Source organism: Castor canadensis, chromosome 7, assembly GCF_047511655.1.
Source record: "Castor canadensis chromosome 7, mCasCan1.hap1v2, whole genome shotgun sequence".
NCBI classification, from domain to species: domain Eukaryota; kingdom Metazoa; phylum Chordata; class Mammalia; order Rodentia; family Castoridae; genus Castor; species Castor canadensis.
The window spans coordinates 40,506,662-40,519,873 of NC_133392.1; the positions used below are offsets into that span (position 1 = coordinate 40,506,662).

Below are 13,212 nucleotides of genomic sequence, written 5' to 3' on the forward strand. Positions count from 1 at the left end.
AGTAAATAAGTAAACAAACAAATAAATAAATAAATAAATCTCATTCTATGCTGAAACTAGGGTGGTCTATTCCAGGTCTCTTCTTTTAGCAGCCCAGAGCCTTCACAATTTTAGTCTTTTCTCCATTCAAGAACAAACCTTTCTGTTCCTGATCCTTATCAGGAAAATGATTGATTTCTTACTGATAGGAATTATATCACCTTCACCTTTGGAGTTTAAATGTAGTAAGTTTGGGTTTTAGGTATCTCTTGTTTTCTCTCTTACACTTGTAAGATTGTAATGATCTTATGCGATCTTTAGTTTTCTTTAAATGGTATTTGTAGTATTAATTCTCCAAATCCTATCATGCTTAAAATTGTCTCCTTTTTATGATTTCACTTTGAAAATATTATTGAACTATCTTCAGAGCCTTCATTCTTTTGTTAAGTACTCTGGGTTTTTTGTTTGTTTTAGAAATACTAGAAATTTCCCCTTATGCTTGGTTTTCTGTAATTTAACCAGCAAGTACATAACTTGCTGTTTTTAAATTTGTTTTCTTAATCAAAGTTACACTCATGGGCCTTTTCTCTAGAATTTTCATGTCTTACGTCAGCAGTGAGATATTTTGTCCTGTTATTCCTTTAAGTATTTCCTTCATTCCCATCATTCTCTCCTTCTGGAACTCCTCTTGGATTTTCTGCAAGTGTTGATGATTTTTTTCAGCACTGGGGATCATGCTTGCTAGTCAGGCACTTTTACTGCTGAGCCACTCCGCCAGCTCAAGTGTTGATGACTCTTGGTTGTGTCCTTATGTTTGTACTTTCATGCTTTCAGTTACCTCCTCAACTTCGCATCTTTCAGTGCCTAATTATTTTGCTGTGTTTTGCTTCTCGTGGTTATAGGAGAGAGGTGGGACATACATATGACAAGGCTGAGTGAGTCAGTAGCACATCTGGGCATCAGGATTCACACTTCCTTTTGGGGCACAATACCTCTGGGGGTAATGTCCTCCCCAAGTGGTGTTGTTCGCTGGAATTTTTTTTGCTGTTTGCTACAGTGGAAGGACACAAAAAGAAACTGCCCGATTGTTCCAACTACTGTAATGCTACAAAAAATATCATACTGCATATTGATTCAAGACTTCATCTTGGTCCCCATAGTCATTTTCCTCAGCTTAGAGCAATACCGAAACCTGTCACAATTTACAGGTGGCATCTTCATGAGTTTCAGCAGTGATTTTTTTCCTTCAATGTTGTCTCAATTCTATTTTCTGTCTCTCAGCAGTTCCCCCAGAATTTCTGGTCCATTTAGAGTAATTCATCTCATAAATCATCACAATTTTCAAATATATGTGTGTTTGTGTATATGCAAGGATATTTCCTTTAGTTTTAAGATTTAGATTAGAATAGAACAAAGACAAGATGAACATGTGTTTGTTTATATGGTCATCCTGATCCAGTATTTCTGTAGACATTTTCAAACATTTTTAACATGCATACTACTTTTTAGACCAAATGTTATATAGAGGATCACTGTAGTAATGGACAGGAGCAAAACAATCTGGCTGGAGCAGAGGAGACAACCCTGAGCGTGAAATACTTGTTCTCTTTTTTGCTTTCCACTGCAGCTCCTGAGACTGTCCATGGAATTCTAGAACTCTATAGAATAATTTAGATCCAATTTCTCTTTCCCTTGTCTCATATATATATATCTTTGTCTTCCTTCCTTCTTTTCTTCCTTTTCTCTGTGTGTGTGTGTGTGTGTGTGTGTGTGTGTGTGTGTTACCAGTAATCAAACCCAGGGCCCTGCCCATGCTAGGCAAGCACTGTACAACTGAGCTACACCCCCACGCCCAGTAAGTTCTTAGTCAATAGTACCTATCATTGTTATTGCCACTAAAACACTGTCCCTTAACCTTAGATTTACAAAAGTCCTGAGACCAACTTCTGCCGTTCATTTTGGAAGTCACATATTTAGAGAAAAATTTTTTTAATTTAAAGAACAGATTGCAGCTAGGCAGCTACTAGATATGCCTAAGTACTGTTCCAGGCACTTACTACTTTATTTCACCCTCAAGATGACCCTGTGAAGCAAGTGTTTGGGAGAAACATGGGAAGGACCCGACTTCTCATCTCTCTTCCATCTGCATGACTCTGCTAAATGCCCAGAAAAGCATAGTCTAGATTGAACCACTTCATGGCTCTGCATAATCTGCAATGCCCAGATCTTTGAGAATTTGGAGTCCAGGTCCATAGAATTCAGAATCTCAAGATACATCCAACCATGTAGCCATCCTCTCTGAACCAGCTTCCTCCTCTGGCCACTGTACCAAGGGTACTCATGCTTTCAGGAATATTCATCCCAGACATCCACTTTTTAGATAACATTTTTGACTCTTCCTTTTTGTTGCCTGCAAAATGTTTCCCATTCTCCTTTTCTTAGAATACCCAGCAGAATCCCAACAGCTTGAGCTTTTATAGAATAAAAACTGTCATGTGGCACCTTCTACTTTTCTTTTGGAAAAAATTCTGAAGTATCAAACTGAGAGGGTAGCTTAGTGGTTGAGCAATGTGTTTAGTATGTGCAAGGCCCTGGGTTTGATCCCTAGCACCAACAAAGAGAAACTCTGAGGCAAAAAAAAATACCAGGTCTCCTTTTTTAGAGAGGGCATGGGGAACACAGAATATGGAGAATATGAAAAATTATCTCAATAAATTTTTCTGCTGCAAAAGTTAACTTGTCAAAAGTCCCCCATGGTAGTAAGAAAAAGAGTTGTGATTTCAAAACACTCTTCCAGTCACACACACACCACTTAAATAGAAATTTATGTGACTAAACTCCAGTTATTGCAGGACAGGTGCTCCTGGGCAGGGGAAGGGAGCAGCTGCAGATTCTAGCTGACCTGCCATAAGACCACCACTGTTACTGAGATCACAAAAGTCCCAGGAACTTGAGTCTTATCAGTATTTGCAATCTAAACCCAAATTGTCTCAACTACAGCAAGACATCCCATTATCTTACACTAGATAAATGCAGTGTGTTCAAGGACAGAATCTAAATTATTCTGATCTTAGAATTTCCACATGATTTATGCTTGTATAAAGCTGTACTTGCCAAAATCAGATTGACAGCATTATTAAAAAGTATTTAAATGGAACAAACCCAGATGCCTTCTCACATTGTAATATATGTGTTGTGTAAGGGAGAGGTAAAATGAAGTGATTTTTTTCACATAGATAGATTTCAGGAGGTTTTTTTTGGTGGGGCCAGTTTGGCCATTCTGTGTTTTGTAGTTGGTCTCATGCTTGCTAAGCAGGCACTCTACTACTTTAGCCATGTCTCCAGCCCTCAGGAGATTTTTAAATTATATCCTTTTTAACAATAATTTCATATTTCTAGATAGGCCTTTCTTTTAATCTTGTTTCAAACAAGAGCTTCATTTTGCTCCAAATTAATTTATCCCTTGCAATACCTATATGAATTTAAGAACTCAAAAATAAAATCTTAAATGGCTAAAGAGTTAAGCCACAGAGAAAGTGGAGCTGCTTAGTTTTAATTCTATATTTGTTTTTATGTGTACTAGTAGTATTTTTATATTGACCTCAACTGTTAAAAACATACAACAGTTTTTAAAAAGCTGAGGTGAGTGAGGCCAACACCCCAAATAAGGGGTTATAAAGTTCAGGTTTTCATACATGAGACTTTTGGACCCATAGTAGTTTGTTTATCCAGCTCATTTTCCCTCAACAAACACATTAGATGTATCATATAAAATAAGAAGGGGAAAAAAAAAGAAAACTTGGAAGTAGGTAGAAAACTACTCTGGCAGAGCTACCATTCATAACTCCCACTGTTGAGAGTAATGGAAGGGGTTGAATAGACCAAAGGAAAGCACACTCACAGTGGGCATGCATTGAGACACCCCTTTGAATACCAACTTAAATATTAATAACGAAAACCAAGACTGTAAAATAGGTACAGTGAGGGGAGGTACTAGTGGGAGGGGGGAAGGTGAAGGAAGGAGATTAAGGTGACAGTATATGGTGGATGGACTTCATACACCTATATGAAACAGAACTAAAAAACCTCTTGCAATTGCTTTGGGTGGGGTGAGGAGGGGGCTGAGAGGAAGAGATGATGGGGGCAATGTAACTAATGTACAATATAAGTCTAATTGTAATTGTCCTATGAACCCCCTCTTTATTCTTAGTAGTCCACTTTATTCATGGCTTCACTTTCAAACATTTCCCCTACCGAAAGTCAACCAGTCGAAAATTATCATATGGAGAATTCCAGAAATTAAGAATTTATAAATTTTAAATTGTATGCCATTCTGAGACGTATAATGAAATCTTGTGCTACCCTGTCTATCCTCAGGGATAGATATAAGGACATATGTCATTCTTTGTCCAGCTTAATTCTGGTCCATTAGTCACATAATAGCTGTCTCTGTTATTAGTAATGTGATATCTTCATGTTTCTGTTCAAGTAATCTTTACTTGATAATGGCCTACAGTGCAAGAGTAATGATGCTGGCAATTTTTATATGTCAAAGAAAAGCTGTAAAGTTCTTCCTTTAAGTAAAAAAAGTGAAAGTTCTTGACTTAGTAATGAAAGAAAAAATATCATATGCTGAGGTTTGTTAAGATAAATAGTAAGAATGAATCTTCCATCTAAAATTGTGAAAGAAGTAAAAGAAATTCATGCTTAATCAGGCATGATGGTTTGCACACTTGTAATCCCAACACTTGAAGGGTGAGGCAGAACGATCATGAATTCAAGGTCAGCCTAAGCCAAATAACAAAATTCTGTTTCAAAAGACCAAAAGAAAAAGAAGAAAGAAAGAAAAGAGAAATTTGTGCTAGTTTTGCTGTCAGAACCCATACTGTAAAAGTTACAACCTCAGCATATAAGTGCTTAGGTAAAATGGAAACCACATTAAATTTGTGTATGTATACATTAGAAAAAAACAACATATACAGTGTAGGGTTCAGTACCTGGTTAGTCAGCTTTCCCTCGTTGTTAACAAAAAATCAACTTAAAAGGTAGATGATTTACTTTGGCTCATTGTTTCAGTCCATGTTCATATGAAACCTGTTGCTTCAGGCCTGTGGCAGCACAGTATATCATGACAAGAGTACACGGCAGAAGAAATCTATTCACTTCATGGTGGCTAGGAGGCAAAGAGAGACAAGAAGGGCCCAGGCTCCCAATATTCTCTTCAAGGCAGACTCCCAGTGACTAATTTCCTTCCAGCATGCTCCTCCTTACAGTAGCACCACAGGCTGGGAACTGAGCCTTTAGCATATGGGCCTTTGGAGGATATTCAAGATCCAAACCATAACAAATACTATCTGTGGTTTCAGGCATTCAGTAGTAGGTTTTCAAGGATATCCCCAACAGATGAGGGACTACTGTATTTATATACTGTGTAATAGACCCATGCAGTATATGTCTTCTCACTTATTTCACTTAGCACAATGTCCTCCAGTCTCATCCGTGATATAGCATGTGACAGGTCTTCCTTCCTGTTTGTACTATTCCATTATATGTATATATATAGATATATATAGAGATACACACACACACACACACACACACACACACACATATATATTCCACGTTATGTTTATCCACTTGCTTATGGATGGACATAGATTGCTTCCACCTCTTTGGTCTTATGAAGGGTGTTGTAATGATCTTGAGTGGGCAACTATCTCAAGAACCTATTTTCAGTACTTTTAGATATCTACTCAAAAGTGGGATTGCTCAATCATATGGTTCAATTTTTAATTTTCTGAGAAACCTCCATACTATTACCCATATCAATTTAATCCATTTTAAAAGAGGCCTGGAGTGGCTCAGTGGTGGAGTACCTGCTTAGCAAGTTTGAGGTCCTGAGTTCAAAACCCAGTAGTGCCAAAAAAAATAAAAATAAAAAAAAAAGAAAGAAGGTGAGAGGCATGGCTCAAGTGATAGAGTGCCTGCCTAACAAGCACAAAGCCCTGAATTCAAACCCCAGTACAGAGAGACAGAGAGAGAGACAGAGACAGAGAAAAGAAATATCCTGCTTATGGAAGGTCATGTTGGACCAACACTCTATACTCACAAGGGCAGGAATTCACTTCCCCAGCTTCCATTGCTCCTGTTTCTTTCTCTGACAAAGGCCCAGGTTTTCTTGGTGTCTACTCTTCCTTCACAAGGCTTAACACACAAAGAAATTCAACCTCATCCTGAGCTTTGTAACTATTTCTTGCTAACTCTAAACCAGTCATTGTATTCCCATCACTTTGCCACTGAATTGCTTAGGAACTCAGACTTCAGGCATCCAGTGCATGACTTTCCCCTGGGGAGTATTATTGGTAGAGGAGTGGACATGTGACTTAAGTTGGCCCAATCAGACTGAAGGGAAAGATTTCTGTGGAATGGTTAGATAGAAACATTTCCTATAGAACATGAACAAATAAATGTATCCCAATTTGCCACTGAAAGCCATTTCTTAATGGTAAGGGTCTTAGCCTGGGGATGAAGAAGATACACATAGATGGCTACAAGAGAATATCAAAGAAATGCAATGTAGCTATTGTAGTGTTGGACCTATAGCCATTTTGATCTCTGGGAGTCTGATAATAAACTTAATTGTTTAAGCTACTTTGAGCTGAATTCTGTGTTCAAGTCATCCCACCTGATAATTCTCTGCTGTTCAGAAAAATTTGGGTACAGTTTAAGAATTTCCTATCTTACAACTGTGAGGTCTAACAACAATTCCTATTACAGTTCCTCTTTACACATTGGTTGGTCAAAGGTCTTCTGACAACCAAGCTGGCAATGCTATGCTTCAAAACATTTTAAAATCTATGAGAAGGTTTCTATTCTATTGCTGATACAGGGATGAGGAAAGGGGTTATCCTTCCTTGCCAGGAGATAGCCTGTGGCTAGATCTAATCTAAAGTAGGAGAGGTTTACCTTGGTGGAGGCTTTGGAGGGGATGGAATACAGGACAACTGCCAACCCGCACAGTTCATTAATGTGATTTTTTGGGGGAAGTGGAAGAGGGGTTGAGACAGGGTCTCACTATATATAGTCCAGACTGGCTGAAAACTCACAAGCTTCCTGCCTCCACCTCCCAAGCACTGGGACAACAGTTGTGCACCACCATGCCCAGCATACTTGAATCTTACTCATTGTCATATTGATTTTCTTTTTATGTTCCTGGATCAAATCTGGGATCATACATTGCATTTAGTTGTCATGTTTCCTTAGTCATGTTTAATCTAAAACAGTTCCTCAAATCTTCTCCTGTCTTTTATGACACTGACACTTTTAGAGAGTACTGGCAAGTTGTTTTGTAGAATGCCTTTGAAGTTGAATATATCTGGTGTTCTCATGACTAAATTCAAGTTGTGTATTTTTGACAATGATACCACAGAAGTGATGCTATGTTCTTCTTGGTGCATCATTTCAGGAATCACATGACTTTGAGATCTCTCATTTCCAGTGATGTTAACTTTAATTAATTGATTATGGTGTATATGAAGTTACTCTTATTCTCTTTGTAATTAATAAGTATCTTGTATAGATACTTTGAAAATATGCATAGATCCTGTTTCTCATTATACTTTGTCCCACTAATTTTAATATCGATTAATGATTCTTTACCTACAATTATCACTGAGGTATTGGTCAAATGGTAAGCATAAAGTTTGGAAAGAGTTCCCAGAAGTAGGTGATGGGTATCTTAAAATCTGACAGTATAAGATGGTGACCAAAAGTGGGAGTTTTGTAATCAAACAGATCCAATAATAATAAGTTCATATATTAGCTCCAATGTGTATTAGCTACACCACTTCCTTACTACAAACATAGTAACTAGTAATGTAGGGATTATGGAGCCTATCTTACAGAGTTCTCATGATGAATAGAGTGAATATGTAGCACTCTCCACAGTGTTTAACACATAGTAAAACTTTACTATATGGATGAATGGAATGTGCCCAGTTAAAAAACTGTCTTTATTTCACAAGTTTCCTTTCAACCAATAGTAAATACCTAATAATTACAAAATTAATAAATAGAAATCTACTAGATATGTCTTTTGGGAAAGCTGTTGACTTTTGGTAAATGAGACATACTCACCTGACAAATGCCTTTTAACTATTTTCACTATCCTTCCTTCTTCTTGCCTAGAACTCAGAAGCAATGCTTATAGGTGAACCTTGCCTTGTAACCAAAGGACTGGATGTCCACACTAAAGATACAATAATAGAAAGCTGGTCCCTTGAACAACTGTTATTCTCTTTTTGTAAGTGAGGAACTGAGGCTCAGACAGATGTTTAAAGTATTCATAGTCAGTTACCCCTGAAGCAATGGAGCTGTATTCAAACCCATGTGTATATGACTCCAGAGTTGAATCTCTTTTCTGCTAAATTTCAGAGCTTCCTAAAAGACTGAACATATTTAGAACCCTTTCTGCCCACATTTGGCACATGATGGCAAAGAAGTATGTGGTGGACAAAAAGCCTCCAGTGTTATTGATGGCAGAGGTATAAGTATTCCTCACATGTTCTCTTTGTTAATTACTAACAACCCTGATTAACAAAAATGACCAGGCAGTTGTCTGTCACTTCATCTTCTACTCATTCCAGTAAAAATGCTTTGCACAGTAATAAGCAACTCAGTGATGAGCTGATAAAAGTCACCAATAAGTAGTTGCCACCCAAACAGCACACTCAAAACAGCATGACCAAACACAGAAACCAAAAAGAGATATGACTGACTGGTATGTATGTTTAATAAATTGCTTGAGCTTATACATACATACACACATATATAGGTATATATGTATATATCACATAATAATTGAGGTTTCTTGCTGTTCTTTTAAATCTCTGGACCTAAATTCTTAGTTGGCAACAATTAATCAGAGCTGCTTCCTACCAGTACACGATTGCATTCCATGCTCCTTCTCTGACCTGCCCAGAGTATCTGTTTCCATCTGCTGTAGTTTAGCTCTTGAATGTCCTCCAAAGGCAGAAGGGATAAAGGCTTGTCACCAGGGTTGTATTTGATGGAAGCTTTAGGAGGTAGGGCCTAACAGGAGTTCTAGGTCATTGGTGGTATGCCCTTGGAGGAGACTGTGGGACCCCAGTCTCTTCCTTTCTCTTTTGTTTCCCAGCCATGAGATATGAAGTTTATTCTGCCCCATGTTTCCTGCCATTGCTGTCTAGCACCCCCTATCAGAGACCTAAAAGCAAAAGCACTCCATCTGGAAAACAAACTACCAGCAAAAGGACTGGGGGTATGGCTGAAGTGGTAGAGTGCTTATACAGCAAGTAAGAGGCCCTGAGTTCAATCCCCAATACCACCAAAACACTCAGAACACTCCAATATGTGCTTCCTAAATTTATTTTCAGAACAACGGCTCCATTAGTTCATTTACAGTACCCCATTTCACGTATATTACATCAGCAAGCCTTCACAAGAATTACCGAAGAAAGTGTTATTCTCATTGGGATGGGAGAAATTAGGCAATTTTAATGAGTTTTTTTTTTCTTATAACTGTTGCTAGAATTTTGACTGCTGTTGTTGATTTGTAAAGCTGTTATGTCTCAGTATTCTTTTTTTAGGAAACAGGATTGTGTAAAATAGGTAGACCAATGGACCTATGTCCCACCTAAATCAACAATTTCACACCATCTCTTCTTCACTACTCTCTTCATTATCATTATAAAATGAGCTAATAAATATTTAGCACCATGTGCCAGGCACTGTGCTTACGGCGTTATATGCTCTGATTAATGTAGTCATCATAAAAATACTGCGAAATATGTTGAAGGATATTTTTTCAAATAGAATCATGAATGAATCACATACAACTTTAAAATAAACATGTATCCATAATTTTATTAAACATAGCACTGGATAATGAAATCAATTAAGATGTTATAGCCAGTTAAAATGAGAATCCAAAAAGCAGGAGTTAATGGATGTTAATATATTATTATAAACTAAGGAATGGATAAAAATAAAAAGTGAAAAACATACTTGACTAGAAGAACTGAAGGACTGGACTCTTAAGTAAAGTTTCTAGAAATGACTCCATGAACCCTACATATCTGACCATAGAGGAAAACTCTGGATGGAAGGCCAGACAATGGAATTCAACAACATTCTACTGTACCTGTGAGCTAAATATTGCAATTACAATTGTTACAACATTGTGTTCATCAGATTTCCATTACTATAAAAAAAACTGGAGATAATCAACTTATAAAAAATAATTATGTACTTTAACCGTTTTAGAAATTTTAACCCATTGCTTTTAAATCTGTAGTGAGGCATCACATCATGGTAGGAACACATGGCAGAGAAAAACCATTTATCTCATAGTTGGAAAGCAAAAGAGAGGACAAGAAAGGAGCTAGGGTACCACAGGGTCCTTCAGGGTGATGGCCCTAAAGACCATCCCACTAAACCCTACCTCTTAAAAGTTCCACTACTTCCCAATAGTGCCATGAGCTAGGGACAAAGAATTTAACACATTGGCCTTTGGAAGACTTTCCAGATTCTTTTTTTTTTTTTTTTTTTTTTGAGACAGTGTCTTACTGTATAGCCTAGGTTGGCCTCAAACCCTCCTGCCTCAGCCTCCTCAGTGCTCAAATCACATTTGTATACCACCATACTCAGCTCTAGCAAACTTCTTACCTAGAAAACTGAAGAATGAACACTGGAGATTGTTGCTGCTAACAAAACAAAATCTGCTTTTTATGACGTGCTTATCAGTAGAAAGTAGCTAGAGTACAAGAAGATAGTCTTTGCCTCATTTCCTCATTTCAGATCTCATTTGGATATATTCAATTGGCAGAAACAAATTAATGGAACTAAATTAGCACCCAGAATTCTAAGGAATTCTAAGACGTCTAAGGAAGTCTAAGAAATGCGTTTTTAAAGTCTGGCATGATGCTGCATGCCTATAATCCTAGCACTTGGGAGGCTGAGGCAAGTGGACTATAAGTTCAAGGCCAGCCTGGGCTACATAGCAAAACCCTGTTTCAAAAAATAAATAATAAATAATGAAAGAAAGAAAAGTTTTAGCTTCCCATCCTTAAAAATATAGAAAGGCACACCAAAAAGGTATACAAACCAGTTAATAGTATGTGTGGAAGAAATAACTGGGTTTTCATTAAACCCATTTCATTAAACCCATTTCATTTTCTTCTTAGGCATATAACCAAATTTCCTATTCTCCCCTGAGGTTTATGGTGTTCTATAATTGACTTCTAGCAAAGGAAATGTGTGCAGAAGTAATATACTATTCATAGGCTGGCTCCTAAAATATTCTGCATAATCATAATCATCCATACTCTGTCCTCTCCTAGCTACTGGAGAGATGGTGATGCTCAAGACAACCTTGGGAGTTATGCACTGATGATGGAGCCTCTATTAGCTTAGGCTCTGCTTGACTGGGGAAGAGAGTTCTCTCTCTCTCTCTCTCTCTCTCTCTCTCTCTCTCTCTCTCTCTCTCTCTCTCTCTCCTTCCCATCCTCCCTCCCTCCCTCCCTCCCTCCTTCCCTCTACATTGGATTATAGAGTGAGAACTGAACTGTAGTGTGTTTATTGTGTTAAGCCACTAAGATTTGAAGGTTGTTTTCATGTAATTAGCACTGATGCCATGACTAAAACTACAAATGGGACCTTGAAGTAGAGTGTTCCTAAAACAAAAACCTAAAATAAATATCACTGACTTGCCATACCAATTGTAGGAAAAAAGAAAAATGAGGCCAGGGGCAGAAAAGATGGCATTTCATGCTACGTGGTGGCAAAAATTTTGGCAAAAATCCTTGTTATAATAGCTTAAAAGGCAAGCCACATGCTTACTGATCTATGAGCTCTAAGAGAAGCTGATGGAGACAGCCACTCTATTAGTGTATATTGGCTACTATTGGCTAGCAAGTGTTGGCAGTTTGCAGGAACAAATGAAAGAAAATAGGAAAAATCACATACATTTGGGGGCTTAAAGAAGTCTACTTTTAGATCTCAAATAGTAGAAAATAATACAGAGAAAACTGTGAGCAGCAAAGGTCTGACAGGTCACCATTATGGCAAAGAACACATTAAGGTTGCAACCTTCTCAATCCTGACAGCATCACAGTGGCTGCCACTACCTGGGCTGCTTCATGAAAGAGGCATGAAGATAAGTGGGGGAAAGACAAAGAAGATTGAGAGGTATGTCAAAAAAGTATTTGGGGGTATAGTTTGTGGTACAGGAACAGTCTACAAGAAATCAATGAGAAGTCTGTTACATTTCTGAGGAAATTGTATTTCCAAAAAAACAAAAATCTGGGACAGAGACTAGTTATGGCATGAAACAGGTCTCAGCTCTCCATGAAAAGAAAGCAGACTCCAAAATCCACATACCTCCAGAGAAAGTTACTCCCACCACCCACTTCAGATATTACCATGGAAGATAATGAATAAAGAGAATTTCCAAGAGCAGAACCAGGAATCACAGAAATATGGACAACAAAATTCCTATTATAGAACAGAACAGTCCAATCAAAGAAGGAGAAGGAGATTGGTGAGTCATCTTTTTAGTTTACAAATTAGTCAACCAAAAAGAACTACATCTATATTAGATGGACAATGACTGAGCAGCACCTAGGGCTTTTAGTTGATTATTTAGTTGAGTAATCTCCTGAGAGGTACGGGGAAGTGGGCGGGGGGGGGGAGGGTATATTCTATCTACGTGAAGAAAATTGGCCAAAAGGGAAAACTGACAGAGAATGGCCATATGTTTTCCAATGGTCAATGAGATGTGGACAAAGTCAGTGCACAGTATTTCAGGCCTAGTCCCTAAAATATCCCACACAATTCTCTATGCTCTTTTTTGCCCTTCATCTACTAGCTAGGTGCCAATATCTAAAGTTCCTTAAATGGCCATAAGGAGCAGAAATTCCCAGTTGACTACAGAAATTCCCAACTGTCTGTGATCAACAAATTTTTCTTTGATAAAAAAAAATACTAGTGTTATTTGGGCTAACTAAAAAAATTTTTTTTACTACACAAATTTAACATGATAAATGTTATACAAGAAAATGGGCAACTAAATGTATGAGATTCTAGGTGTATAAATACATTACTTCATCTGTTAGATGATTGCTGACCTAGCTGATAAATTTTAATTTTCTAAGGATTGCTTTTCTGACACAAGTACACACACTCATAATGGAATAC

The 13,212-nt window shown here is 37.6% G+C and overlaps 1 protein-coding gene across 1 annotated transcript in view; it reads left to right on the plus strand.

Annotated features, from left to right (window-relative positions):
- Positions 1 to 12,638, plus strand: part of Lipt2-as1 (LIPT2 antisense RNA 1) — a 34,271-nt gene extending 21,633 nt beyond the window's left edge. The window contains exon 3 of the transcript XR_012449695.1: positions 12,123 to 12,638. The gene's annotated coding sequence lies outside the window, so the exon portion shown is untranslated. The remainder of the gene's footprint in view (positions 1 to 12,122) is intronic.
- The last annotated feature ends 574 nt before the right edge of the window (positions 12,639 to 13,212 follow it).